Here is a 27,681-nt window from a genome sequence, read left to right as displayed (position 1 = left end):
GGCCTACTAGTATGCTTGTATTTTGCTTTCAAATTGAGTACAGGGTCTATCAATCAAAGTGCTGGAGGCACCTTCCAGCAGTTAAGGGGTTAGTAGGTCTCACAGGAGTCAGGCTGTGTTGCAGATTCTAGCTGCTGCATTTATCTTCACTGTTTCCTGTAGTGAGTGTGTATGGATACTGACACCTACAACTATATTTCATATGTATTAATGTATATTTATATGTATGTATGTGTACATATACATACCTTCATATATGTACATTACCTTACATTATTATGTACAAGCTGACAATTAGCAGGGCTGTTTCTGTTAACACTGAACTAGTGTGGGAATCCAGTAATTCAGCCATTAAAACTCTACCTGAAATGCTTTGGGTAGTACACCTCCTATATTGCCTTTATATTGATTCCTACTATTACATGTTATATTTATTTTAGCACGATGCTCTTATATGGCAGTCATGGCTTAGTGGTAGGTCATACAGACTAATGTTACCAAGGTCCTGCGTTTGAGACTGGCAGTGGGAATTTATTTTTCTTTCCAAACCTTCAAAATGAGTACAGGACCTGTCAATCAAAGTGCTGAAGCCACCTTTAAGCAGTTAAAAGGGTTAGTGGGTCTCAGAGGGGTCAGGCTGTGTTGCAGATTCTGGCTGCTGCATTTATCTTCACTGTCTCCTGTAGTGAGTGTGTATGGATACTGACACCTACGACTATATTTCATATGTATTACTATATATTTATATATATGTATGTGTACATATACATACCTTCTTATGTGTACATTACCTTACATTATTATGTACAAGCAAACAATTAGTAGGGCTGTTTCTGTTAACACTGAACTAGTGTGGGAATCCAGTAATTCAGCCATTAAAACTCTACCTGAAATGCATTGGGTAGTACACCTCCTATATTGCCTTTATATTGATTCCTACTATTACATGTTATATTTATTTTAGCACTATGTTCTTGTATGGCAGTTATGGCTTAGTGGTAGGTCATACAGACTAATGTTGCCAAGGTCCTGGGTTTGAGACTAGCAGTGGGAATTTATTTTTCTTTCCAGGTTTTCAAAATGAGTACAGGACCTGTCAATCAAAGTGCCATAAAGGCACTTTTAAGCACTTAAAACCAGGTCTGCGCTCGTTTGCGCTGAGCTCACGCATGCGCACTGGAGTTGAGCTCCGCTAACACACGCGCACACCCGCGCTATTTTCTTTGAAAGAAAAGAAAAAGGGGTGACAGGAAAGTGATGAAAAAGGGGTCACAAAGAGGGTAAGACAGTAGGGAAACAAGCGTGGGATTTGCAGGAAGGATGTAGGTAAGGCCCATAGATGCCCATGTCTTTCGCAGCAACAGCTGTGTATTTCTATGTATTTTGGTGAGACATTTGAAACCTTCCACCCCTGAGAGAGGTGTCAGGACAACATTAATATTTGTTGTAGAGCCAATTGTAATTAACAGTTTAAATGTCCAGTGGACATGTGTGCAACATGGACAGCTATGTATGGGGCGTAATTTTTTTGTGGGACAGAGTGCCCTTTTTTTTTTTCAGGTGAGAGTGGTATGTCAGGTGAAGGAAGTCGGTATAGCTGGGGAGGTAGGTTGGGTAGGTTAACAGACAAGACAGACAAGATGCATACAGGGGCGGTGTATGACACACGTGGGGGGGGTTACACAATTGACGGGGACGGAGGTTGGGATATCCAAGATGCATGAGCCCACAGATGGCAACAGTGGAACTGATATCCCCACCCATAGGCAGTTGCCACTGTTCCTTCAGAGCCCAGGACGGGGCTGTGCTGGGGGCTGTGTAGGCGGGGCTACGGGCATGCCCATAAGCTGTGCCACCTGAGCCTCGAGCTGGCGTAGGGGCCCAAGAACAGAGTCTTGGATCTCCCTTCACACCACAGACCGGACACCTTGGAGGGTGAGTGGACGTACTCCTCCGGCCACGCTTGCAGAGGGGGGACGGGCCCCATCCCCTGCATCGCTTCCATACAAAGGTGGCACAGGGCCACCGGAGGAGGGTCCAGCCTGGGCACTAGTGCCAGGTGCAGTTGCCAGCTGAGGTGGGGAGGCGGGTCCGCTGGGACCCGCCTTCCCAAACGTTCTAGGTTTGTGAGTAGTTATGTTAGTTTGGGTTAGTGGCATTTTATTCCATTCAAATTAGTTGTAACAGCATGCATTGGTATTCCCATTAAACAAACACCCAGATATTCACACCATTGCACAACGGGCATATCAATATCACATGCATTATTTGAACAGGGATACACATTCAAACAACATGCAGGGTTGATTGATGGCAACAGGCCATCAGGTTTGCAGGTATGAACAGGGCACATGCACAAACAGACATGCATATATTTTTTAAACTGACAAATGTCCATGGTTAATGAAATGTTCACATACCAATATTTAGTGGGTGTTTACAATTGCAATTATAGGATGGGGTGGAGAAAGGAAATGATGACACATTCATAACTTACACATTGATATACATTTGTAATAGGTACACAATTAACTTGAGTCTGATTTTTTAAAATGATTTTTATTTGGCTGTCATGCTAGACCTGTTACAAATACATCACTATCCTACTTATTTTGAATTTGATCAGATACATCATCCTGCTACACTTTGATGACAGGACAGGGGACAACTATGGCTGTTTAGTCTGTCAGATAATCATTCATTCTATCTGCAAATTGTTTACTGTTATCACCATATACAGATTTTGGCCTAGACATTCCAGATTCAGACACACTGAAATCAGTTTGGGATGTTAATATGTACTTCCCACATGCATTTAGTTCTGTAGAAACACACTGAGGCTTATATATTCAGGGGTTATTACTACTTTATTTATTCATACATGACCCTTTCTGTCAGTCTCACACATCCTGTAACTTCACAGTTCAGGTTGGTACTTTTAGGCTTTGTTCACGTATTAGACCTGTGGTGATTCAAACACTTTCCAACAGCCTCACTTCTGTCATGATTCAGCATTTCAACAGGGGATAAATCTCACATGTGACTACCTCAGATTCTGAAGCTGTACTCTGGAGACTACTGCAGGTTATACTATATTTAATTAATGGTGGGACATCTGTATTACAGCACTATTTATTTCTATCAATTATATTTCCAGTTACACTTGCATACTGATGAACTTGTTGCAGCCATACCTGCAGACTTTCAATTCTTGCTTGCACATTATATTACTTTTAATCAATACACTGCAGTGTTCTGATACATGCTACACTATAATATTTATTTACAAGTACTAGGTGGGGTTACTAACCTGCATGGTGGCGCAGCCACGCCAGCCTACGGTCATGCGTCTCGCGGTTCGCAGAGCAGACACCTGCAGCTGTAATACAAAGGAAGTAATATTGGACTACACATCTCCATGGTATCAGCTAGTTGAAATCCTTACATACATGAGTAAAATGTAACTTACTCAGTAGTGGGGCGTTGGGCATATCCTGGGCCTCCTGGATCCATTGGGTCAACTGGTCTTGCTTATGTCGCTTCAGGTCTGCATGGTGGTGACGGACCTGCTCACCAGTGCGTGGAATGCCAGTAGCACTGGTCAGATCATGAGCCAACCGGTCCCATGCCTCCGCCCTATATGCTCCCCATGAGACCTGGCCCTACATGAGTTGGGCCTCATGACGGTGGACTAGGAGCCAGACCATGTATCTGGACTCCTCAACACCCCAACGCTGTGCTCGAAAGCAACGTCCCTCACCTACTACACTCATGCTGACTGCAGGTCTGTTCTACAATCGGTTCTGCTGTGTATTCCCGCCTATGGGGCTTATATATACCGCTTTTCCCGCACATTTCTGTGATTGGCCATTTTGGAATTGTATCTACTTCACTGAAAATGCTTTATCATGCTCCATTCTGGATTTTATCCCATATATATGCTATTTCTGCATTTCTAGGTACTGCTGTCATGGCTTAGTGGTTTAGTACCTTGACTCTAGTGCATGGTATCCTGGGTTCGAATATAACCACTGATTTTTAATTTTCCTGACAGAAATGAGTTGAGGACCTGTCAATCAAACATGCCATAAGCACTTTTAAGCACTTAAAAGCAGGTCTGTGCTCATTTGCGCGGAGCTAACGCATGCGCACTGGCAGTTAGCTTGTGGGAGCGGCGCGCAAATGGTGTGCGCTGGGATAAACCTTAATTGGCTAGTGACACACATGTTAAGCTGAGCACAGCTTGTTGCAAACAGTTTCAGCCTGTTAAACCGGTGCTTAGCAACGGGCATGCAGTTTGCAGTTTTTTAAACACTGCGCAGCTACGGGCACTCTGTCTCACAGCAGCTTAGCTATCAGTACATTTCTAATTATTTTTATTATTGTGTTACTTCAAAATATATGCTCCATTTCATTCCATTTTACAAAAGGGTATACTTTTACATTTGTACAATACTGTCAGGGGCCTTTTTAGTGCTTATTTACAAAAGAAAAAAAAGGTTGTTGTGTGGGCTCGAACCCTGCCTGCCTACTCTAAAGCCGGCAACTCTGCCACTAAGCTATTTCTTCTTGGCTTGCTTTGCATATTTAGTTCTCATATCCTTCTCCACTGCCTAATAACTGCAATTGCGCTAGTAGCACACCCGCGCACACAGTAGCACACATTTACGGGGTTTAAAAAAAATAAAACAGTTTTTATTTTCATTTTATAGCATCTGTTCACTTTGTACACTGATGGTCTGTGGGGGAATGTGTTGTGTAGTGTGTTTATTTACATTTCCATGACCTCTCTCGTGGCTGTTTACTTTCAGCCATTCTACACTTCCGGGGGCGTGTCCGCATGCAGGGCTTAGCCTACGGACACGCCCCCTACTCTCTTACACGGACCGTGTAAGAGTTACAGTGTGATTCAGCATGCCTCATGCACCTCATGCATATGCATGACATGCTGACATCACACCGTTTAACTGCAGCCTCCGTGTAAGAGTTATAACTCTTACACGGAGGCTTCGTGAATCTGGCCCTTCGTATCCCTCAGAAAATATATAATGCAATACCTTTTATTCTAGCAACTGTCTAAGTTTATGAGAACAATATTTAAAATTTTACCTGTTTTTTTGGGGATTTGTCCCCCCATTACTTTTGGCTTTTTCCAGATTTTCTGTACTAAAAGGTTGAGAGGTATGCTTAGTAGGACCATTTGGTTTACTTACTAAGTATCGTGCAGTTGATAATTGGAGACTGAAGGAACCAATTCCAGCGATCCAGAGTAAACTTTGTAAGCAGCTTAATCCTCCCTTTGATTTCAAAATGGATGCACAGTGACAACTCTGCAATGGAACTAGATCTCTTAGCCTGAATATAGCTGCAAGTTGACTAGATCTTGGTGATCCTTCTTTTCAAATATGCAGGTACTGTGTTGAATGTATGGTGGTACTGATAAGGGCTAAAACCTATAACTTTCCTAAATGATAAAAAGCAAGGTCAAATGAGCCAATTAATTGAACTGGACTACTAGGCGTATAGCCCAGATACAAAATCTGATCATTAGCTGAAGAATATAGGTTAGAACATCTTAGATGAATGTGATCTCTTTCTGTCCCTCCTTCATAGAGAACTAGAATGGAACAGTATCTGGTCCCTGTTTGAACCTTAGGGGATCTGCATCCTGTACTTGAAAGATCGAGTAGTGTGATTTACATGCTGACATGAGCATTGTCTTCTTCATTTATTGCGGTTTGAGAGTCAGGGGTATAGAAACAGTTACAGATTCCTGTACTGCAGTGCCTTCTCTGGCTGCTGGCAACTTCGTGTCACCTGTGACATCTATTCCACACTCTTGTGTAGGCTCGTTTTCCTAATGGAAAAACATGGTTTGATCCTAGTGGTATTACCACTGTGGGTGGACTGGGGTAGAAAGAAACTTAGAAAGATTTGTAGAAATGTAATAAAGAGATAAAAGGCAGAAGTCTTAGTCTGGCTTAGCCAGTGGGGTAAAATATAAAAAGTCCACTAAATAAAAATGTACCCCATTAGTGATGCATTACTTTCATTCACATAACTGGAAGCTGGGGTACAAAATAAAACTACAGGTGAAACTCTTCTCTGTATATACAAAATTTCAGCAAACTGACCTTAAAGGCAGATCTCTGTAGCACACTCATCCCCTCATGTGTGCAGCTGTTTCTATGCTGCCAGAACTTCTCCTTCATACTGAATAAAGTTCATTGCAGGCATAGTCAAGTAATGATACACAGGAAGTAAAAAACACAAAAGTGCAAGTCTGGACACATAACGCATTTGGACATGAGCAGAGACAGAAATTCAAGAGGCTAGCATCCACAAAGATCTCTGTGTCTCTGTGTCTTTAGTTTAAGGTACATAACTTCCCTCTGCTTTCTTCACTGCAGCACGGTATGGGAGAAGATCATTATATCAGAAAAAAAAAACACTGCAATCAGTGGGATTTGCTAAAAGGATACATACTTTTACATAAAGAATGCATCTTCACTTGCTTTCAGACAAGCCACATTCTTCCTCAGGTGAACATAACAAATAGCCACACGTGGCAATGAATACAGTCCAGCATAGATAGTTAAATTCAGTTTAGAGAATGTCAGAAACCAGCTAATTATATCAGCACAGGGAAGAGGAAACATATGGAATAGTTTCATACTTCATAAACAGGGTTTAATGGAAATATGGTCACTTAACCAATAATCTCTGCTACTTTTTAAAAGCATTTTCCACCAGCCCTCACAGTATAGTTATTATTGAAATCTCCACCGTGAATATTTTGTACATGATCTTTAAAACCTGAAACCTAAAGGTCACCTCATGATCAGTCTCTAGTAAATGTTTAACTGAAGTATTAATACTATTCCCCTTACTGCCCCTTATTTAAGATGTTGTAAAATACACTTCTGATTGGAACATTCTAGTATGCCAAATATAAAATCTACAATACTGACAGTGCACCATGTATGCCACTCCACTAATTTTATAAACCACTCTTTTATTAAAATCATATTTATGATTAGCTTTGGGATAAATAAAATAATAAGTTGAATTCATGAAATACAGTTACAGCTATAGCAATAATGGGTACACTAGTATATAACACCAACTAACACCACTCTTAAGTATTCAACTGCGGTACCACCTTTAACATTCTTATAAGAGAAGCGCAGTCCAGGTCTGAACTGTCTGCAAACAGCTACAGTTAACTTTGAGTATGTGTCTACCTGTTTGAGCCAATCTTCATTTTCCCCTGGAGAGCACTGTGCTTTGGCTGTAAGCAGCCCCCCCCCCACCACCACACACATCTTCCACTTTCTCTTATTCCCTTCTGTTAGCAAATAGTATCCATAACTGATCAATACTGTGTGTTTGTTAATTTAAACTATGACCACAGTAGCCTACTGATACAAGGTTATCCTGTTTTTCCACCTGAGAAATTAAGAAACGACTTACAGTTTCAGAGCAGTCCTTGGTCAATTGTGATTGTTTCTTAACACATACTTGTCTTGCTTTGTGATTATTTCCAGCCCCTCATACAAGACCCTAACAGGGTCTCTAGCTCGCTCCCACCCTGCCCCCTATTCCCTCCCGCCCCCAGTGGTCCCACCTTTATTGCACTCAAACCCCTCCTATCTTTCCAATAGCCAACCACAGTGCTAACCCAACACTACCTCCTCCATATTCCCTCTACTTTCACACCTCCTCAACTGACATGTATAAGCATCCCTTTCCTTTGCTCACTGCATGCACTCTCCTTGCATATCTTACATCCTACCAAAGCTGCATCATTCCCCCACTTAACCACTACCACTGTACTACTACTCAAACCACCACCCATGTCTCACCCATACTCAGCTCCCCTCCCACCAGCTCAAGAACCATCCCTATGCACCCCCCACATATTCTACCAACTATATTACTCAAACGTAAAGCATCCCTACAACTTAACATAGTAACCCTCCCACCATACCTATTACCCACAGAGCACAATCATAAAGTTTCCATTATAAACAAACACATTCAAAACTGAGAAAACTAATAATCTCATGCATATCAAAACTAGCCCTAAGTGGAGACATCCACCCCAACCCTGGCCCTACCATCTCCAACCCCAATCCTCATAATCAGACTAGAAACCACAACTTCTCCCATATTACAGCCAATAGAAAGCCAAGTGACTTCCTTCTACTAAGCCTAAATATTAGAAGTATATCCAACAAAGTCCATGAACTCCATGCCACCATTGACTTATACTCCCCAGATATTGTCATCCTGACAGAAACCTGGCTAAAACCTCACATTACCAGTGAGCAAATACTCCCTACAGGTTAAGGCATACTAAGAGTAGACCGGCTAAACAAAAAAGGAGGTGGTGTAGCTATAATATTTAAACAGCATCTAAACATCCAGATCTTAAAATCATCAGCTTCACAAATAGGCAATGAAGAAATAATATATACCAACCTCAAAATTAACCAAAACAAAACCATCAACATAATTGGATGCTACTTCCCACCTGGCCAAAACATCCCTCCACTAGAAAACCTCCTCAGCTGGTCTTCCCACCATCACCCCCAAGAAACTATCATCTTAGGTGATTTCAATATTGACTGGCAATCCTGTTCTGGCAACAATCCAACCCATCATGTACACCTTCATGGCTTCACCCAACTAGTCCAGTCACCAACAAGGATAAATAAAAACTCCAGCAAGCACCCTACCCTGGACTGGATACTAGTCAGTAAGAACCCCCAGTCATATATAACAGGCTGCTTATCAGATATCCTCAGTGATCACTCCCCAACATTCCTACTCAAAAAATACCTGTACCAAGCTAAACCTGTCATCTATCGTCAAATACGTAAAAAATAAACTTTAATCCACTCACATTCATCTCATCCCTCAAAGAATGTAACTGGCATGCTCTAAAGTACCTCAGTCTAGATGACGCAGTTGAATTTTTTAATACTACCTTCCTGAGCATCCTTAATTACCATGCTCCCATAAGATTTTCCAGAACCAAAGCACAACCCTCCCCATGGCTACAGAAAACCACTAAGTCAGAAATGAAAAACAGGGATAAAGCCTGGGAGCACTGGTGCAAAACCAAACCCCCCGCAGCTAGACAAACATTCCTAGAACTACGCAATAGAGTCAAAAAGCTAATAAAACAGGACAAATTCCAATACTACCAGTCTGCCCTAGACTCCTCACAACACAGCCCCAAACAATTCTGGTCCTCCATAAACTCCATCCTCCACCCAGGTAAAGTCAGTACCCCTCCTCCTAACATCCCTCACTCCTCAGAAAATATTGCTACCTCATTCAACACACACTTCACCCAAACCATACTATCACTAGCTAAACAACACAACCCCCCTCCCCTCCAACCCACACCTTCAACTAGTAATCTCCCCACTGCCTTCTATTTTTCTCCTGTACCTACCTCCAACATAAAAAACTCTTAACTAAACTTAAACCCACCAAATTAGCAGCAGACAACCTCCCACGTGAATACCTACAAATCGCAGCTGATGCTCTGGCCTACCCAGTATCCATCTTGATTAACCAATCTCTGTCAGAAAGTTACGTTCCCACATTGTGGAAAGTCTCACATATAATTCCCCTCCACAAAGGCAGACACTCTGCAGAACTAACCAATTACCGCCCCATAGCTATTCTCTCTCCAATCTCCAAAATACTAGAGAGATGCATACACTCTCAGGTCTCAGACTACCTCCTTACTAACAACCTCCTTTCCAGTACTCAGCATGGTTTCCGACCAAACCATAGCACCACCACTGCCTTACTCTCCTTTACTAACACTATCCTTCAGCATAAAAACAATGGCTATCTCTCCTCTGCTACTTTCCTAGACCTATCTAAAGCATTTGACATGGTCCCACACAAACAACTTATCTCTGTCCTCAATAACCTATCCTTCTCACAATCAGTCACCAACTGGTTTCAGAGTTACCTGTCTAACCGCCAACAATCCGTTGTATGGCAGAATGACATATCTCCCCAACTACCTGCCTCCATAGGGGTTCCCAAGGATCCATCCTTGGACCCCTACTTTTCTCTGTTTACACCAATAATCTAGCCTCTGCCACCAAACATGGCACACTCATCCAATACGCAGATGACTCAACCATCATCTGCTCAGCCCAGTCCCTACCCAAACTGCAAAAAGTCACACAGGAAGCCTTTTCCTCTGTTGAAACATGGTTATCCGATGCCCAATTAATACTTAACCCAAACAAAACTAAACTACTCATCTTCCAACCCACCAAACATACTCAAAACAACTCTCACTTTAACATCACAGCAAAAGACAACACCACTATATACCCAACTGAACACACCAAATTGCTAGGAGTGGAAATAGACAATAAACTAAAATTTGACATTCACATATCCATGACCATAAATAAAGTCCACAAAAAACTAGGAGCATTATACAGAAATAAACAATTTCTCACCAAAGCAGCAAAGATTTCAATAGCAAATTCCCACCTTATCTCCACCCTACTTTATGCCTCTCCAGTATATACCAACCTAAGGCAATGTGATCTAAACAAGCTAGAGACCTGCTACAACAAAATCACCAAATTCGCCACAGGGGCATCCTACCATAGTCACCACTGTCTCTCACTTACTGAACTGGGCTGGCTTGAACTCCCTCACCTCCTTCAGTGGTATCAACTCTCACTCAGCCACAAACTAGTAAACCATCCACTAAATGTCCCATCCCTCCAGAATCTACTCCAACCCTATCGCACCACCAGACTACTAAGATCCAGCAACAAAAATCACTTGCAGATCACTAAAGCCAATAACTCTGCTGGTGAAGCACTATTCTCTTGCGCCATAGCCAAATTATGGAACTCACTCCCACCCACAATTACCTCCATACCATCATGCACCAACTTCAAAACTTTATTAAAAGCGCACCTAAAAACATGCTGGCTATGCCCTTGCAACTCCCACTCTAATATCATCCACCCCATCCAACTACTACCTTTCTTTCACCTCCACTAACTACCTTGATGATAGCAAACTCAGATGCTCATAAGCCTAGTACTTATTATACAGCAGGAACTTCTCATTGTTACATTTGTTAATGCCTGTTATGTACTTCACAGATAAAGATTCTAGTTGTCTACTGATGTACTATGTTCTTCATCTGTAAATATATTGTAAGTAATTTCTATGTTAAATTGTTAATCGTTATGTAATCCAATGTAACTACTGTCTGTTTATTTTACTGTGGAGCTTTTCTCCCCGGGCCTCCGCTGAAAATGGACCCACGTCCAGTTGGACACTCCCGGTCAACAAATTTAAATAAGTAAATAAAAATAAATAAATAAAATATGACATGTCTATTCTTAAAGCTACAGTTATCTCTTTTCCTAGTAGTTCTGCATCTTATGTGCATGTCTTATCTTTCTTCTTATGTACATTAAGAAGACATTGAGGCTTGTTTTTTTTTTTAAGTAGTTTATTGTATACAAATACGTCAGGATGGATGACAGGAAGATTGAACCTAGGCGAACTATCTATCTAACTGACTGACTACATACTTGCATGCTCACACTCTGGCTGCTCACTCAAAATGGCACTCTTACTTGCATGTGCTCAGTACTTATATACATGTGCTGGCTCACTGGAAAGCTTCTTAAAGGTATATCCCACACCCTGAGCTACACCTTCCCTCTTTACTGAGTTGTCGTGTATAAACAATGACATTGGAAGAGGCATACAATTATATAGACACTAATAAAGAAAAACAACAGCCATGTCCAGGTTGCTGTGTATCTGGAACTAGGTTTCGAGATGCGACCTGATCTCGTAAAATAATAGTTAGGACTGGGTTTAGCAACAGAGACAGTCACTGGGGAATGTTCTGCTTGAGGAACCTCAGGGATTTTCTCAGGAATGGGGATTGCTAACGGAACGTTCTCTGGGACAGGAACATTGGACAGGTCACTCTGAGAACTAGAGTCTTTGTCACAGGAAAGATGCTATAACACTGGTTTGGACACTGGTAACAAATGCTTCCAATTTCATCTGAATTCCATTCCTTGTGATTCCACAATGTACGATCTTGGCTCATGACACAAACTCTTCACAAATCCGATGCTATCAAAACCTTTTGATGTCTGCATCCTTACTATCTCCCCTTTTTTCAATGAATTAAACGCTTTGCTGGTTTTATCATAGTAAGACTTCTGGGACAAATACTTTTTCAACAATTAGACTTTTACTGCTTTGTTGTTCTTAGCACATGGAACCAATAAATTAATACTGATTGGTAGTGCGGTTCTGGTTTGTCTCGACATAAGTCTCTGGGCAGGTGAACCAAGATGATTATCATGAGGAATGTTTCTGAGATTTAACAAGTTTGCACTTTGAACTGCATGTTCAGCCAAGCTGTTTGACTGAAGGTATTCAGGACTACTCGTAATATGGACAAAGTCCCACTCTTCTGCAAATCTCTTGAACTGCTGACTTGTAAACTGTGCATCATTGTCAGAAATACCTCTGTGTGGACTACCATGGACAGAAAAATGTCACTTCAACTTAGTAATGACAGTATTGGAAGTTAGGTTGGGAAGTAGGTCAATCTCAAACCAATTTGAATAAGAATCTACTAACACCAAATAATATTGATCATTCCACTCAAAGATATCTGTGGCTACTGTTGAAGGTAGTTTAGGAATCTGTCTTAACTGAGGTGGTTCTTTTTGTTGATGGGGCTTTGTACTATTACATATTGAACAAGATGAAAGTTCTTTCTCAATATCTCTTGACATAGAAGACCAAAATACTAGTCCTCTAACCCTTTTTTTTGGTAGAATCAGTTCCTGGGTGGCCACGATGCAAAAATCATAATATACTCTTGCTGCAAGGATTTTAGAACAATCACTTTAGGACCTTTCATGATGATACCATTGTCTGACAAAATCTCATCTCTGCATGGAAAATAAGGTTGCACTTCTACTGGTAAACAAGATTGCTTTGAAGGCCACCCTCAACTGATAAACAGGTTTAGCTTCTGGAGAATTGTATCTGAAGCTGTGGAAATTATGAGCTCATCAAGACATGAGGAAGAAAAATTTCTCACTTCCATGACCTCGAAATCAAGTTGCTCATTGTTATGCTGTTCTGTGTTTTTTTCTGGGTGATCTAGATAAAGTACCAGTAAGATAAAGAAGTTTGCCTTTTGTGTAAACAAGATTGAAATTGAACTTTTGTAATCTGAGCATCATGCGTTGCAGACTGGCAGGAGCTGTATACACAGGCTTTCTCAAAATAGTAACTAAAGGTTGGAGGTCAGTTTCAATCTGGATAGGATGACCATAAATATAATCATGAAACTTCAAACATACAAACACAATTGTCAAAAGTTATTTCTCAATCTTGGCATACTGAATCTCAGTCTGTCTGAGTAAGAGTTCTCGATGCATAGGCTACTGGTCTACCCTCTTGAAGAATGACTGCACCTAGACCAAACTTAAAAGCATCACCGGAAAGAGTAACTGGTTTGTGAACATCATAGTAGCTGAGAGTTGGTGGACTAGCAATTTTCTGTTTCAGGACATCAAATACTCTTTGGTCCTGTTCTGACCATGAACAACTTACATCTTTGCATGTCGTCTCCACTAAGAGAGCTGAAAGTTGACTCAAATCTGGATTGAACTTGCCTAGATCGTTGACCATGCCAAGAAAATGATATAGGGCTTGGACATTGTCTGGAGCTGGCATCTTGAGAATTGCTGTTTGCTTTGAAAGCTCTGGTCATAAACCTGAACTGGTAAATAAGTGACCAACATACGTAACTTCTCATAGCCTGAATTTCCACTTATGAGGATTCAACTTAAGATTCACTTCATGTGCTCTTTCCAGAACTTTCTTGAGGTTTCTGTCATTTCCGACTTTACCATAGCCTCCTACGAGAATATCATCTACTATAATAGCACACAGATAGCCCAAGATATTTGCTCCATTGCAAATGAGAATTTATTCAAATGGTATTCTCAGAAATCTTAATCTTCCAAATGACATACCAAATGTGGTTAACTATGAAGATTTTTGGTCAAGAAAAACTTGCCAAAATGAACTCTTTCCATCCAAGACAGATAAAACAGTGGCGTTTGGCATGAGGACAGCAACCTCTTCAGCTGTGCACATTGGATGACGAGGTTTTTTAATGCTTTATTCAGATCTCTTGGGTCAATACATATTCTGATATCATCAGAGCTTTTCTTATGAGCCACTACCATGAAGGATACCCATTCAGTAGGCTCTTCTACTGGGCAAATTACTCCTAGCTACACCATTTTTCTAGCTCAGCTTTGGCAATGGTCTGCATAGCTACTGGAACTTTCTGTGCTGGTTTGATAACTGGGCTGACCTCTAGTCTAATTTCATAGAGTACACAAATGGTAGCTTGCCTAGTTTGTCTGCAAAAATATCAGCATACTCAGAAAAACTAGTTTGGGTGAAATTTGAGCTGTTGTCATGCAGGCTTACATGGTGGACTTCTTTGTTAAATGAAAGCAGTCCCATTTTCAAACTGTCTCTGAGGCCTAATAATGACTGCACATGTCTCTTGACTATGAAAAATTGCAAGTCATAGCTGTTCCCAGCAGAGTAACATGAAAGCACTACTGTGCCTTTGGTCTGAATCTCTTCACCACCATAAGCAATAAGCTTCACACACTTTGTCAAACCAAGTTGTTCTGCAGCTTTCACACTAGCAAATGTTTCTGCTGACATAACATTGCACTTTGAGCCAGTATCTACTTTGAGCTCTACAGGACTCCCATTAATCCAAACAGTACAAAAGATTTTGTTCTTTGCCCAAAAATCTACTGCATTGACTGTTTCACCAAGCACAGACACACCATCAACATAAAAAGTAGGAACTTGCAGCTTTCTAATTGATCAATTTGCCTCTTGGAATGCCTTCTTTTAATAAAATAATGTGCCTTATTTGATTTACCAAATCTTTTGAAATGATTCCACTTATTGCAAGAATGACACCGCTGACCAAAAGCTAAACACTTTTCTCTTTAGAGTTCATGATTTCCACCACAATTATGACAGTTGACTATGAAGCTAGGTGGGGGCATGTGTTTTGACTTTGCTGACTCACTGTTATGCTTCAGTGAGCATTGTCTGGAATTTTCTGGAAAGACTCAGGGTTTCCCAGGGACTGTTACAGGACCTGAAGTAGCTGCCATGTGCTTATTTATTTTATTTATTTATTTTACATTTGTTTACCGGGAAAGTCTGACTTGACACGTCCTTTTTCAGCGGAGGCCCGAGTAGAAAAGCTCCACTTACAATAAAATAGAAAAATACAAAATAAGCAACACAAATGTATACAAATATGGCACAATAACAAAATTTAAAATACAAGTCAAGAAATGTTAGGTAGTAATATTCTAAGCTATTACATAGATGTACCTTGTACTAATCCTAAAGGCTAAGCACCAATAACATATATGATATTATCAGTCCAATGTTATATCAACAGTAGGCCTTTAGTGGCAATTTCTAAATGTTTAGAATAAGACTCATAGAAGGAGGTTTTATATCATAGTAGTAGCAGATATCACCTACTTTCTTCTGTGCTATATGGAGGCATTAAAGCAAGTTTCGTATTTACAAAATATTAAAGAAGGAATTGTAGAGATGCTTGTGGTGATAGAGTAGTTAGTTATCAGCCGGGGGTAATGCAAGGGCAGATCCATTTGCTAATGAGATAGCTTTTTAAGGCTGGTTTAAATATTGTTAGGGATATTAAGGAGGTAAGATTGGTTAGTAAGACATTCCAGAGTTTACCTAAGTAGTTTGAAAAGAGAAGATCTCCTGCCTGGTTTTTGGATATATGAGTTTTTATGTGGTTTCTGTTGGTGGATCTGAGAGGTCTATCAGTAGTATAGGGTTTCAGAAGAGTTTTTAGGGCGGGTATTTTTTCAGGCTCTGAGAGGATTTTGTGGGCCATTGAGAGGTGTGTGTAGTGTAGGAGTTGAGGAAGTTCTAACCAGCTAAGCTACTTGAGTGCTAGGCAGTGATGAATTCTAGCCGGTGAATTTGTGGCAAATCTTGCTATTTTATTATAGCATGTTTCAAGCTTTTGTAATTCAGATTTCTTAAGGTTAGTGAGAATGAGGGCTGCATATAGTAAGGTGGAGAGTAGGTGGGTTTGGGCAATGGCTATTTTGGTATTTGTTGTGAAGTAGTGTTTGCTTCTATGTAGGGTACCTAGTTTTTTTGTGTACTTTTTTACTGTCTGAGAAATATGAATATCAAATTTAAGTTTATGGTCAATTTCTATTCCAAGTAGTTTAGTGTGCTGTGAGGGGGTTATACAGGTATTGTTATGGGAGGTGATGTAGATAGTGTTAGGAGAGAAAGGAGTTTTGTTGGGAGAAAATACTAATAGTTTAGTCTTTTTAGGATTTAAGATTAAATTAACATTTGTTAGCCAGGACTCAACTTATTGAAAGGCTTTCTGAGTTAGTGTTTGAAGTTCTAGCAGGGAAGGTGTGGAAAAAAATCACAGTTGAGTCGACTGCATATTGGATAAGTGAAGCATCAGTGGTTGCAAGATGAAGGTTATTAGTAAATATAGAGAATAGGGGTTGGCCTAATATAGAGCCTTGGGTCACCCCAAGTTCAACTGGTAATAGGGGTGATAGGGTTCGTTGCCATGAGACTGCTTGTTGTTGACCTGTGAGGTAATCTTTGAACCATGCAAGGGTGGAATTACAGAAGTTTAAATCTGAGAGTGTGTTAAGAAGGTGAGTATGGGAGACCATATCAAATGCTTTTGACAGGTCCAAGAAGATAGATGAGGAATAGTGATTGTTGCTTCTGTGAAGAGTGATGAGGTTAGTAAATGATAATAGTGTGGTTGTTGCACTATGGAATGGCCTAAAACCGTGTTGGGTATTGGTTAGAAGTTTGTTTCTCAGTAGGTAGTCTGTGACCTGCTTATGAATTACTCTTTCTAGGATTTTAGAGAGTGGAGATAATATTGCAATTGGTCTGTAGTTGTTCAGTTCAGTTGTTGGGCCTCCTTTATGTAGGGGAATAATGTATGCTGTTCTCCAGATAGAAGGGACTTGGTGTTCGGCTATTGATCTATTGATTAGTATTGATATAGGGTATGCAATGCCATCTGCTGTAAGCTATACGTATTATGCGGGTAGATTGTTGGCAGCTAGTGTAGTTGGCTTTAGTATATGCAGTAGTTTTTTGATGGCATTAGTTGCTACTGGTTGCAGTGAGAAGGTGGATGTGATGTTGGGTATTGGGAAGGAGGGTTTGATTGTTGCTGGGGGTTGATTTTTATCTAGTTCTAGGATGGTTTCTGTAAAATATTTGTTAAACTGAGTGACTATGTTGTCTTTGTTCTTGATGGTGGAGGAGTTCCTGTTTTACCTGAGTGAAGGATATTATTTATTGTGGTCCAGAATTTTTGTGGGTTTTTGTGGTGTTTGGTTTGTATTTCAGTGTAGTAGTTAACTTTATCTGTTTTAATTTGTTTCTTTGCTTTATTCCTGAGTTCCTGATAGGTTTGAACTGTGAGTTGGGACCTATTTGTTTTCCAGGAGGACCAAGCCTTCTCTCTAAGCCTGAGGAGATTTAGTGCCTCTTTTCTTTAACCATGGGACATAGTTAGACCTAACACGTATATGTCTACTTGGTACCTGTGCATCTAGAATGGAAAGGAAAGTAGTGTTAAAGTATTTTACTGCATCTTGTAGGGGTAGGAGTTTTAGAGCTGTCCAGTTATAATGTTTACGTATCTCTATAGGTTTGCAGGGGTTCAGTTGCTTTTTATTTCTTATTTGTAGTAAAATGGGTTGTTTAGATTGTATTGTTTTCTTTCTGACTAGATAAGTGGGAAAATGATCACTAAGGCTGTCTGGTAGACAACCTAATAGGGGGTATAGGGCTGGCCTGTTAGTTAACATCCAGTCTAGAGTGGAATGTCTGCCTGAACTTTTATTAATCCTAGTAGGTCCTTGGATGAGTTGAGAGAAGCCATGTAGGTTAATATGGTCTATGGGATGTGGGGAATTGCAATCTGACCAGTCTATATTAAGATCACCCATTATAAGTGTTTTCTGAGGTAGGTTATAACAACACCAGTGTTGTATGTTTTCTAGCATTGGAATATTATCTCCTGGTGGCATGTAAAGACCTATTATGCATACATTTTTATTGGGGTTGATTTTTAGTTTAGCATACAATATTTCTGCATTTTAAGTTCTAAGCTTTTTTCGGATAATGTTTCTATGGAAAGGTGGTTCTTGTAGAGTAGAGCTACACCACCGCCTCTTTTATTTATTCTGTCAGTGCGTAATATGTTATAGCCTGGGGGTAGTATCTCATTACTATTGGTGTTGGGATTTAACCAGGTCTCTGTAAGTAAAGCAATGTCCGCTGAGTAGAGAGCTAAGTTAGTGTGGAGCTCCTGTATTTTGTTGTTTACACTTCTGATATTCATATTCAATATTACAATATCTGCTTTGTCTCTACTGGGAGTGATTGATGTCAGATAAGTGTTTATTTGCAGGCTAGGGTGAGGTGTGGAGACAGGGTGATTATTGGTTGGCCCAGAGTTTGGGCCTGTTTCTTTTAACCATGTGCTGCATACTATCAGCACGAGCTTTGTCACTGTGCCGTTCACTATTCTCATTTGTAAGCTTGCTTGTGTGCTTTTCTGTAAGCTCATATATCTGACAAATCTCAGTGGTCTTAATTAATGTTAAATCACTCTCTTGAATCAAAATCTTTCTCACTGTGTCATTATTAATATCACACACAAGCCTGTCCTTTATCAACTCGTCTCTCAAATCACCAAATCTGAATGTTTTAGCCATGTTTCTCAAGTCAGTTATATATGCTGCAAAAGTTTCACCAGACTTTTGATCCCTTGTGTAAAATAAGTGCCTTTCCATTGTAATATTTATTTGGGGGTTATACGTTTCTCTAAATTTACGTTTTAAGTACTTTGGGTCTTCCCTTGTTTCGGCCGGTACCACTATATGGTGGTCTTCCCCCTCCCCTGCAAACACTGCAGGTGAATACACAAATTAATGCTCTCTTTTAATGGCCTCTGAACTAGCTAAGTTAAGCAGAATAAATGCTTTTGTACATGCATCTTTGTCAGAAAAAGCAGCCTGTATGAAAATATTGTATTCCTGCTCAAACATTCTCCAATTTTATGCAATCTTGTTATCAAACACAAGTGGTGTGCGTCTATGAAATCCTTCTGATTTTAGAGATTATAGTAAAACACAATGCAAAAAAAATTATATACGAACATTCACTCTCACCAGGTACTTGTAATAATATTCAAATGCACAATAAGCTTGTCGAAATACTGTACTTTGTGAAATATGCTTTGAAATAATGGTACTTTGTGAAATATTCTTTGAAATGACTTTAGTTTATGAAATAACTGCACTGTAATACTGCACACACTTGCAAACACTTTGCACACCAGATATTTTGAATAGCTTTGGTTAATATGAAGAAATCATACATAGCAAAAAATACAGTTGTTTTCCCTTTTTCTATACATTTTATGGAACTCAGATATCGTTTCAAGCATTTTTGTAATTATTTTGAATATTTTTATCAGTATGTCGCAGTTTCGGACATTTTGTTTAATAAGAAATTCAATTTGAGCGTTCTGAGTGCTTTGTTTTATATTTGTAGCAAAAGAAATCATTTAAGCAAGTTTTAGTACCTGGAATTTGTTTCTGACCTGTTTTGCAAGTCGTTTGAGCAGTGAAGATGATCTACTCCTGTATATTCTTACAACTCTAACTGGCTACCTCATGGCTGGAACTCTGGATCCCATTCTGATACCATGTCACTCTTCTTATGTACATTAAGAAGACATTGAGGCTTGGGTGTTCATTTAAGTAGTTTGTTGTATACAAATACATCAGGATAGATGGCAGGAACATTGAACGTAAACTAACTAATTGACTGACTACATACTTGTATGCTCACACCCTGACTGCTGATTGAAAATGGCATTCTTGCTTGCATGTGCTCAGTACTTACATGCATGTGATGACTCACTGGAAAACTTCTTAAAGGTATATCACACACACTGATCTACATGTCTGTAAGCAAATCTAGGCAGTGACTGAATACTGTCAGTTATATGTCATATGACCCAAAACAGAAAGCTGTATGGCAATTTCTGACATTACTGGTAGTGTCAAAGCAATAGGATATGTGCGTACCACATATAAATATTTTATTAAAAAGAGATGGTACATCAGCTGCAATTTTTTTCAGGTATAAGGTGTCACTTCACAGTTAGAGGTTCTATGGTTTGATTCTTGGCTAAGGTGCCTTCTGTATAGGGTCTCCATGCATACCTCTGAACGTGTAGGCATTGAAAATAAGTACAAAGGCCCCCTGAAAAAGTACATCTAAACAAACTCTAAGTAGTGCAAAATTGGTGTACCAAATAGTACATAACTCTGATCTCGTCTAGACAGAATGTGAGAACTACTCAGAAATGCATGCTTAAAAACAGGGGTGACAAAAATGATGGAAAAATATAAGCACATTATCAAAGACAGTGTAAAATCTATATATTTTAATGAAATGCATTACATGGACTACATGAAAATAGGCATGGAGGAGCTCTCCGATCTTGTAGCCCTGGCAGGTATGACCCTAGCCATGAGTAGCATCCTACCATCACCCAGAATGATACCACAGCACAAGGACAAAATGATTGACTTTAACAGTTGGCTAAGCTTCTGGTGTCATTCTAGGGGAATCCAGTATCTGTCTGCCTGGGATGACATGATCAACAGACCACGCTGCTTTGCCAGAGATGGCCTGCACCTGTCACCCTTGGGATTCCGGATACTGGCAAATGCTCTTGCCACCCCTATAGTGCCTTTTCAAAGCAAGGCTCAAATGACAAATTCACCAGCGTAACAGGTACAAGCAAGCAAAATCTGAGGGTAATGCTACTCAATGCTAGAAGTCTAAACCTCAAAATATACTCACTCAAGGCACTCCTTAAAATGGAGAACACTGACATCTGTGCAGTGACAGAGACCTGGTTCAAAGCTCCAGGGAGCACCCCTGCATTACCAGGCTATAATTCATACCAAACCTTTCGGCCACCAAACCCAGACTGAAATACTAAAGCTGGAGGCGTGTCCATATTCATTAAGCATATCCACACCCCCAAGCTAGTTGCTCAGCATAATGCATCCTAGATTATCCAAGTTCAACTAACTCTGGGCAAAACCACAATCCAAATGTAGCTTGCTACAGACCCCCCACAATGCCCCAGAATTCTCACTCCTCTTTTCTTCATACACTGGAAAATATTAAGGTACAACCCAACACTCTAATAATGGGTGATTTCAACTACTGTTCCATGAACTGGGAAAACTACTCATGCACCAACTCTTTTGCTCAACGGTTTCTGGAATTCATAAATTCCAATGCCTTGGATCAACTTATCTACACCCCCACCAGGGGCAGCAATATCCTAGACCTGGTCATCACCAACATGGGCGACTGGTGTTCCACATCAGAGGTCAGCTCCTTGTTGGTCAGATCCGACCACAACCTAATCACCCTAGACATCCACATCCCACTCCCACCCCCATTAGGAAAACAACTGTAAAAAATTTCTCCAAAGCCAACCCTACCATTAACTGGGAAAACTACTCATGCACCAACTCTTTTGCTCAATGTTTTCTGGAATTCATAAATTCCAATGACTTGGATCAACTTATCTACACCCCCACCAGGGGCAGCAATATCCTAGACCTGGTCATCACCAACATGGGCGACCGGTGTTCCATACCAGAGGTCAGCTCCTAGTTGGTCAGATCCAACCACAACCTTATCACCCTAGACATCCACATCCCACTCCCACCCCCCCATTAGGAAAACAACTGTAAAAAATTTCTCCAAAGCCAACTTCACACTTCTTAAGACAGAAGTGGCAAACTTCACGACACCCATGCAGATGGACAATAGAGGTACGACTGCTGAATCCTACACAAATGCACTTTATAAGCACTTACACGAGTGCATGGATCATGCTATCTCTAACAGAACCAAGATGCTATCCTCCAAAAAAAGGAAGGCAATCTGGTGGTCTTCTGCCATAAACAAACTCTACAACAGAAGAAAGAAACTGTAGCAAAAAAAGTAAAATCCCACAACTGGAGAAACTCCCTGGTCAGCCTCAGTAAGAAGCAGAGATCCCTCATAAAATTCTCCAAAACTAGTTATGAAAACAAAATCACCACTGATTCTAAAGACAACCACACAGCATTTTATTGCTATGTCAAGAATCTCAATGGCAACACTCAGATCTGCTCTGAGTTACAGCACAATGACACTAAATATACAGAACCAAGTGATATTGCCAACATCCTGGCAGATAGGTTCAGTGCTAACTTTACCCCCCTCTCATCCCCTAAAAGGCCCATCTTTATACCGGACGAATGCAAAGTTCCTGTAATCATGGCTGCACAGGTAAAAACTTCACTCTCCAAAGCCAAGAACACAGCATCCATGGGACCTGACAACATCCCAGGCTGCCTTCTACATGAACTACAGAATGAACTGGCACCCCACCTAAGTACCATGTTCAGTCAAAGCCTCACCTCAGGCTTTGTGCCCATTGAATGGCACACCACAATGGTTATCCCACTCCACAAAGGGGTGGGCACAACAGACCCCGGGAACTACCGCCCCATTAGCCTGACGAGCCTGGTCTGCAAGGCCATGGAACGTATCATCATGGAACTCATAAAAAAAGACATTGGAAAATCTCCAAACTCTGGACACCACACAGTTTGGGTTTGTAAAAGGCAGATCATGTCTCCTAAACCTGATAGACTCCTTTGAAGTAGTCAACAAAGCCATAGATGAGGATAAGGTGGTTCACACAGCCTATCTAGATCAAGCCAAGGCATTAAACACCATGCCCCACTCACTAAACTAGGTATAAATCCCTGTGTCACAAGATGGGTTGCCAACTGGCTTACTGACAGAACCCACACTGTGAAAGTAGCAGACTCCAAATCAGACTTCAGACCAGTAACAAGTGGTGTACCACAGGGTTTAGTCCTGGGTCCTCTCCTGTTTGGTATCTACTTCTCTGAAGTACAGGCTAACATAGAAGGTCTTTGGCTAACTAAATTTGCAGATGACTGCAAAGTAGGAGCCATAATTGAAACTCCTAACGATGTGGACATCCTACAAAAGGGCCTCACTGAGACAGATGCCTGGTGTCAAAGCCATGGTCTCAAGCTCAATGCCAAAAAGTGCATTGTCATCCCCTTTGGTAAAAACTCTGTACCCATGAACTACCACATAGGCAGTAATCTACTTAACACTGAAAGTGTGATAAGAGACCTTGAGACACAGGTGGACAGTAGTCTCTCCTTTGATAATCACATTGCTACAGTGGTCAGGAAATCCTTCTATGTGGCACATCTCATCACAAAAGGTTTCTCATCCAGAAAAAAAGAGGTAATTGTTCCCCTCTACTCATCACTCATTAGACCCATTATAGAGTACAACGCCCCTTTTGGTATGTACTTCACAAGACATCTACAACAACTGGAAAGGCTGCAAAAATACCTCACAAAGAGGATTACTGGCCTCAAACAGATGCCTTATGCAGACCGACTCAAAAAACTCCAGCTTACTCCATCGCATATCGCCTACTCAAAGCTATGTCAATCCCAGAGCTGTTGGACATGCTCCACTTAAAGAAATCCCAGTCCCTCCAAGCTACATGCTCTAGGGACTTAATCCTTGTCACCACAATAAACAGAACTTGCTGGAGGGATAGATTCCTGTCCCAGAGACTTCCCATACTCTGGAACAGACTACCTATCTATGTCAAACAGAGCTCCTCATTAGCACTCTTCAAGAAAAATCTTAATGATTGGAGGGGTAATAGGAAATTCACCCCAGGGATCACCTCTGTGGTTCTGCTTGACAGGGGCACAGGTAAATAGTTTTCTTGGGTGGCGAAAGCCAAGGTACCTTTTTGGCTAGGCTTGTATAGGCCCTAGGGCCAATAGCCTAGTACCTACCTATGAACCTATGAAACTATGAACATTCTACCACTCAAGGTCATTTATTTTTGTTTCTGTAAGGGGTATGTAAGATATGTCTTCTTTCTTTAAACTATTGGTGCCATTAGTTTGTCAGTCATGCAATGGGGCTTCCATATACTAAACAGCTTCAGAAATTATGTTCGATGATGGAGACTCAGAAATGTTCATGAAGGGGTAAATCAAGTCAGAAAATAGGAATATACCTCCAAAATATGTACATCATGTGCAGGGGAAGTAAATCAGGCCTCAGAGTAGAAATGTTAATCCAGAATGCAAGCTGTTGATGTATTTGTCTGCATGTCCTCCCTGTGTTCATGTTGTTTTCCTCCCACATTTTAAAGACATGTAGTAGGCATATTGTGTTAGGTGTGAGTGCATGCATGTGTGTGGTATGGAAAAACAACCATGGCAAGGCTAGTCACCTGGCAGTGTGAACATTAGCTCTAGGTGATGATCACTGTTGATGTGACACCCTAACCCCATGTACAAAACAGGAAAAAAGAGGTTGATACTCATGCCAATCTATTGTTCTTATAGTCTAATATGATAACAAGGCACCCTCCATCTTCCATTTCACAATGAATTTTAACATCTGCTATGCATAAACCTGCAAACCACCCTCACCATTATCTTTTATTATGGCACCTCTAAATTGCCCTAAAAGTGAATTTTTCACAATTATAAAAATAATTATTAAACAAGTACTTTGAAAAAAACATCTTTCTCATTTTACTATAGAAAAGTAATAGTTTATTAAACAAAATGATGGTGTTCTTAGGTTCATAGGTTCATAGGTTCATACTAGGCTCTCTGCCCTAGGGCATTTATAAGCCTAGCCAGAGTATGTTTGGCTTTCGCCACCCATTTTAAATTAATTTTGCTATGCCCTTTTTCGAGGTTAGTATACTGTGCCTCTGTCTAACAGTGACGCAGAAGTGATACCCGGGGTAAACCTATGATCTCCCATCCACTCATCAAGATTCCTCTTGAAGAGAGTCAATGAGGGACTCTGCCTAACCTGGACTGGGATTTTATTCCAGAGTGAAGGGAGCCTCTGGGTTATGAATCTGTCCCTCCAGCATGTCCTATTTATTTCAGTGCTGAGGTTCAAGTCTCTCGAGCGTGTAGCTCGATGGGATTTGGATTTTTTGAGGTGCAGCATGTCCCTTAATTCCGGGTTGGACATGGCTTTATACGTCAGGCACAGATCGCCTCTGAGCAGGCGGTATGCCACTGAATAGAGCTGGAGTTTCTTTAACCGGGCAGCATATGGCATCTGTTTGAGCCCTTTGATCCTCTTGGTGAGGTACTTTTGGGGTCTTTCCAGTTGCTGCAGGTGTTTGGTAAGGTACATCCCAAAAGGGGCATTGTACTCGATTATGGGCCTGATGAGGGAAGAGTAAAGAGGCACGATGACCTCCCGTAATCTAGATTTGAATCCCTTCATGATTAGGTTGGCTATATAAAATGTTTTTCTAACCACTTTGGCCACGTGGTTGTCAAATGAGAGATTGCTATCAACTTGGGTCCCCAGGTCCCTAATTACTTCTTCTGTACTTAATGGATTACCACCTATGTGGTAATTTGTGGGCACTTTGTTTTTGCCAAAGGGGATGACTATACACTTTTTGGCATTTAGCTTGAGGCCATGGCTCTGGCACCAGTTGTCTGTTTCTATGAGGCCCTTTTGGAGAATGCTTGTGTCGGCTGGAGAGTCGATTATGGCGCCCAGTTTGCAGTCATCTGCAAACTTGGTCAGCCACAGTCCTTCTGTGTTGGCCTGTACCTCCGAGAAATATATACCGAACAAGAGAGGACCCAGGACTGAGCCTTGTGGGATGCCACTTGTAACTGGTTTGGACTCTGACATGGCTCCAGCAATTCTAACCATGCGGGTTCTGTCCTTGAGCCAGTTTGCAACCCATCTAGTGACATAGGGGTTTATATTTAAGCTGGTGAGCTTATCTATAATGCCCGAGTGGGGTATTGTATTGAAGGCTTTTGCAAGGTCCAGGTAGGCTGTGTGGACCACCTTCCCTTCGTCAATGGCCTTGGTGACTGTTTCAAAGAAGTCGACCAGGTTTAAGAGGCAGGATCTGCCCTTAACAAAGCCGAACTGGATAGTTTCCAGTGTCTGTAGGTTCCCAATATCTTTATTTATGAGGTCCATGATGATCCTTTCCATAGCTTTGCAGACCAAGGTAGTCAGGCTTATGGGGCGATAGTTTCCAGGATCCATTGAGGCACCACCTTTGTGGAGAGGGACCACTGTTGCTGTACGCCACTCTTTGGGTACATATCCTGTAGTAAGGCTGAGATTGAGCAGTAGTCTTATGTTTGGGTTTAGCTCTTCTTGGAGTTTATGTAGGATGCAGCCCGGGCCACCGTCTGGTCCCATTGATGCTGTGTTTTTTGCTTTGGAGAGGGCGGCTCTTACCTGAGCATCTGAGATGTCTGAGGGGCAGCACTCTGCTGGGATAGATATTTGCCCTTTTGGTGGGGAGGGGGGGAGAAGTTTGCGCTGCACCTGTCAGCTAGGATGTTGGCAATATCTGTGGGTTTGGTGTATTTTTGTCATTTTGGACTAATTCTGAGCAAATCTGGGAATTCCCACCCAGGCTCCTAACATAACTAAAGAAAGCCTTGGGATTATCCTTAGTGTCCTGTGCAATTTTTCTCTCGAAGCTGGCCTTAGACGATTTTATGAGTGCCCTTAGTTTTTTGCTAATACTGATCAGAGATGCCTTCCCTTTTTGGGATTTTGCTCTATCATGTAGTAGCTTCCTCCTTCTATTGTATAGTTTGTTTATGGCTGGGGTCCACCAGACAGGACGTCTGCCTTTGGAGGATTGGGTCTTGGTTTTATTTGGGATTGCATGATCCATGCATTCCTGAAGGTGTTCATAGAATGCATTTATAAAGGATTCTGCGGTCTGGGTTGTATTTTCCACAGGCCCGGGGGCTTTGAAGGATTCCAACTCGGTTTTGAGGAGTGTGAAATTTGCTTTAGAGAAGTTTTTCACTGTGGTTTTCTGGGCAGGGTGTGGGGTCGGGATGTGAATATCCAGTGAGATCAGTTTATGGTCTGATCTTACCAGTGAGGGATACACTTCTGGTCTGGAGCATAGAGTCCCCATGTTGGTGATGATCAGGTCCAGTATGTTTTCCCCTCTTGTGGGAGTGGTAACAAGTTGTTCCATAGCATTTGAGTTTATGAATTCTAGGAACATTTGGGCTAGGGTGTTGGAGCTAGAGTAATGCTCCCAGTCTATGTTTGGGTAGTTGAAGTCGCCCAATATAATGGTGTTTGGAGAGACCTTCATATTTTCCAGTGTTCTCAGGAAGGCCGAGTGGGGTTCCTGGGTTTGGGAGGGTGGTCTGTAGCAGGCTATAAACTGGAAGGCAGTTTTACCCACTGTTAGTTGCACATGGATAGTCTCTGATGCTTCGTGCTTTGCCACCAACCTGGAGGTGTGGGTATCTTTGATGAATATCGATA

The sequence above is a fragment of the Protopterus annectens genome, chromosome 3.part0 (assembly GCF_019279795.1).
Source record: "Protopterus annectens isolate FY-2018-M chromosome 3.part0, PAN1.0, whole genome shotgun sequence".
NCBI lineage: Eukaryota > Metazoa > Chordata > Ceratodontiformes > Protopteridae > Protopterus > Protopterus annectens.
Note: the sequence above shows the minus strand (reverse complement) of the source record.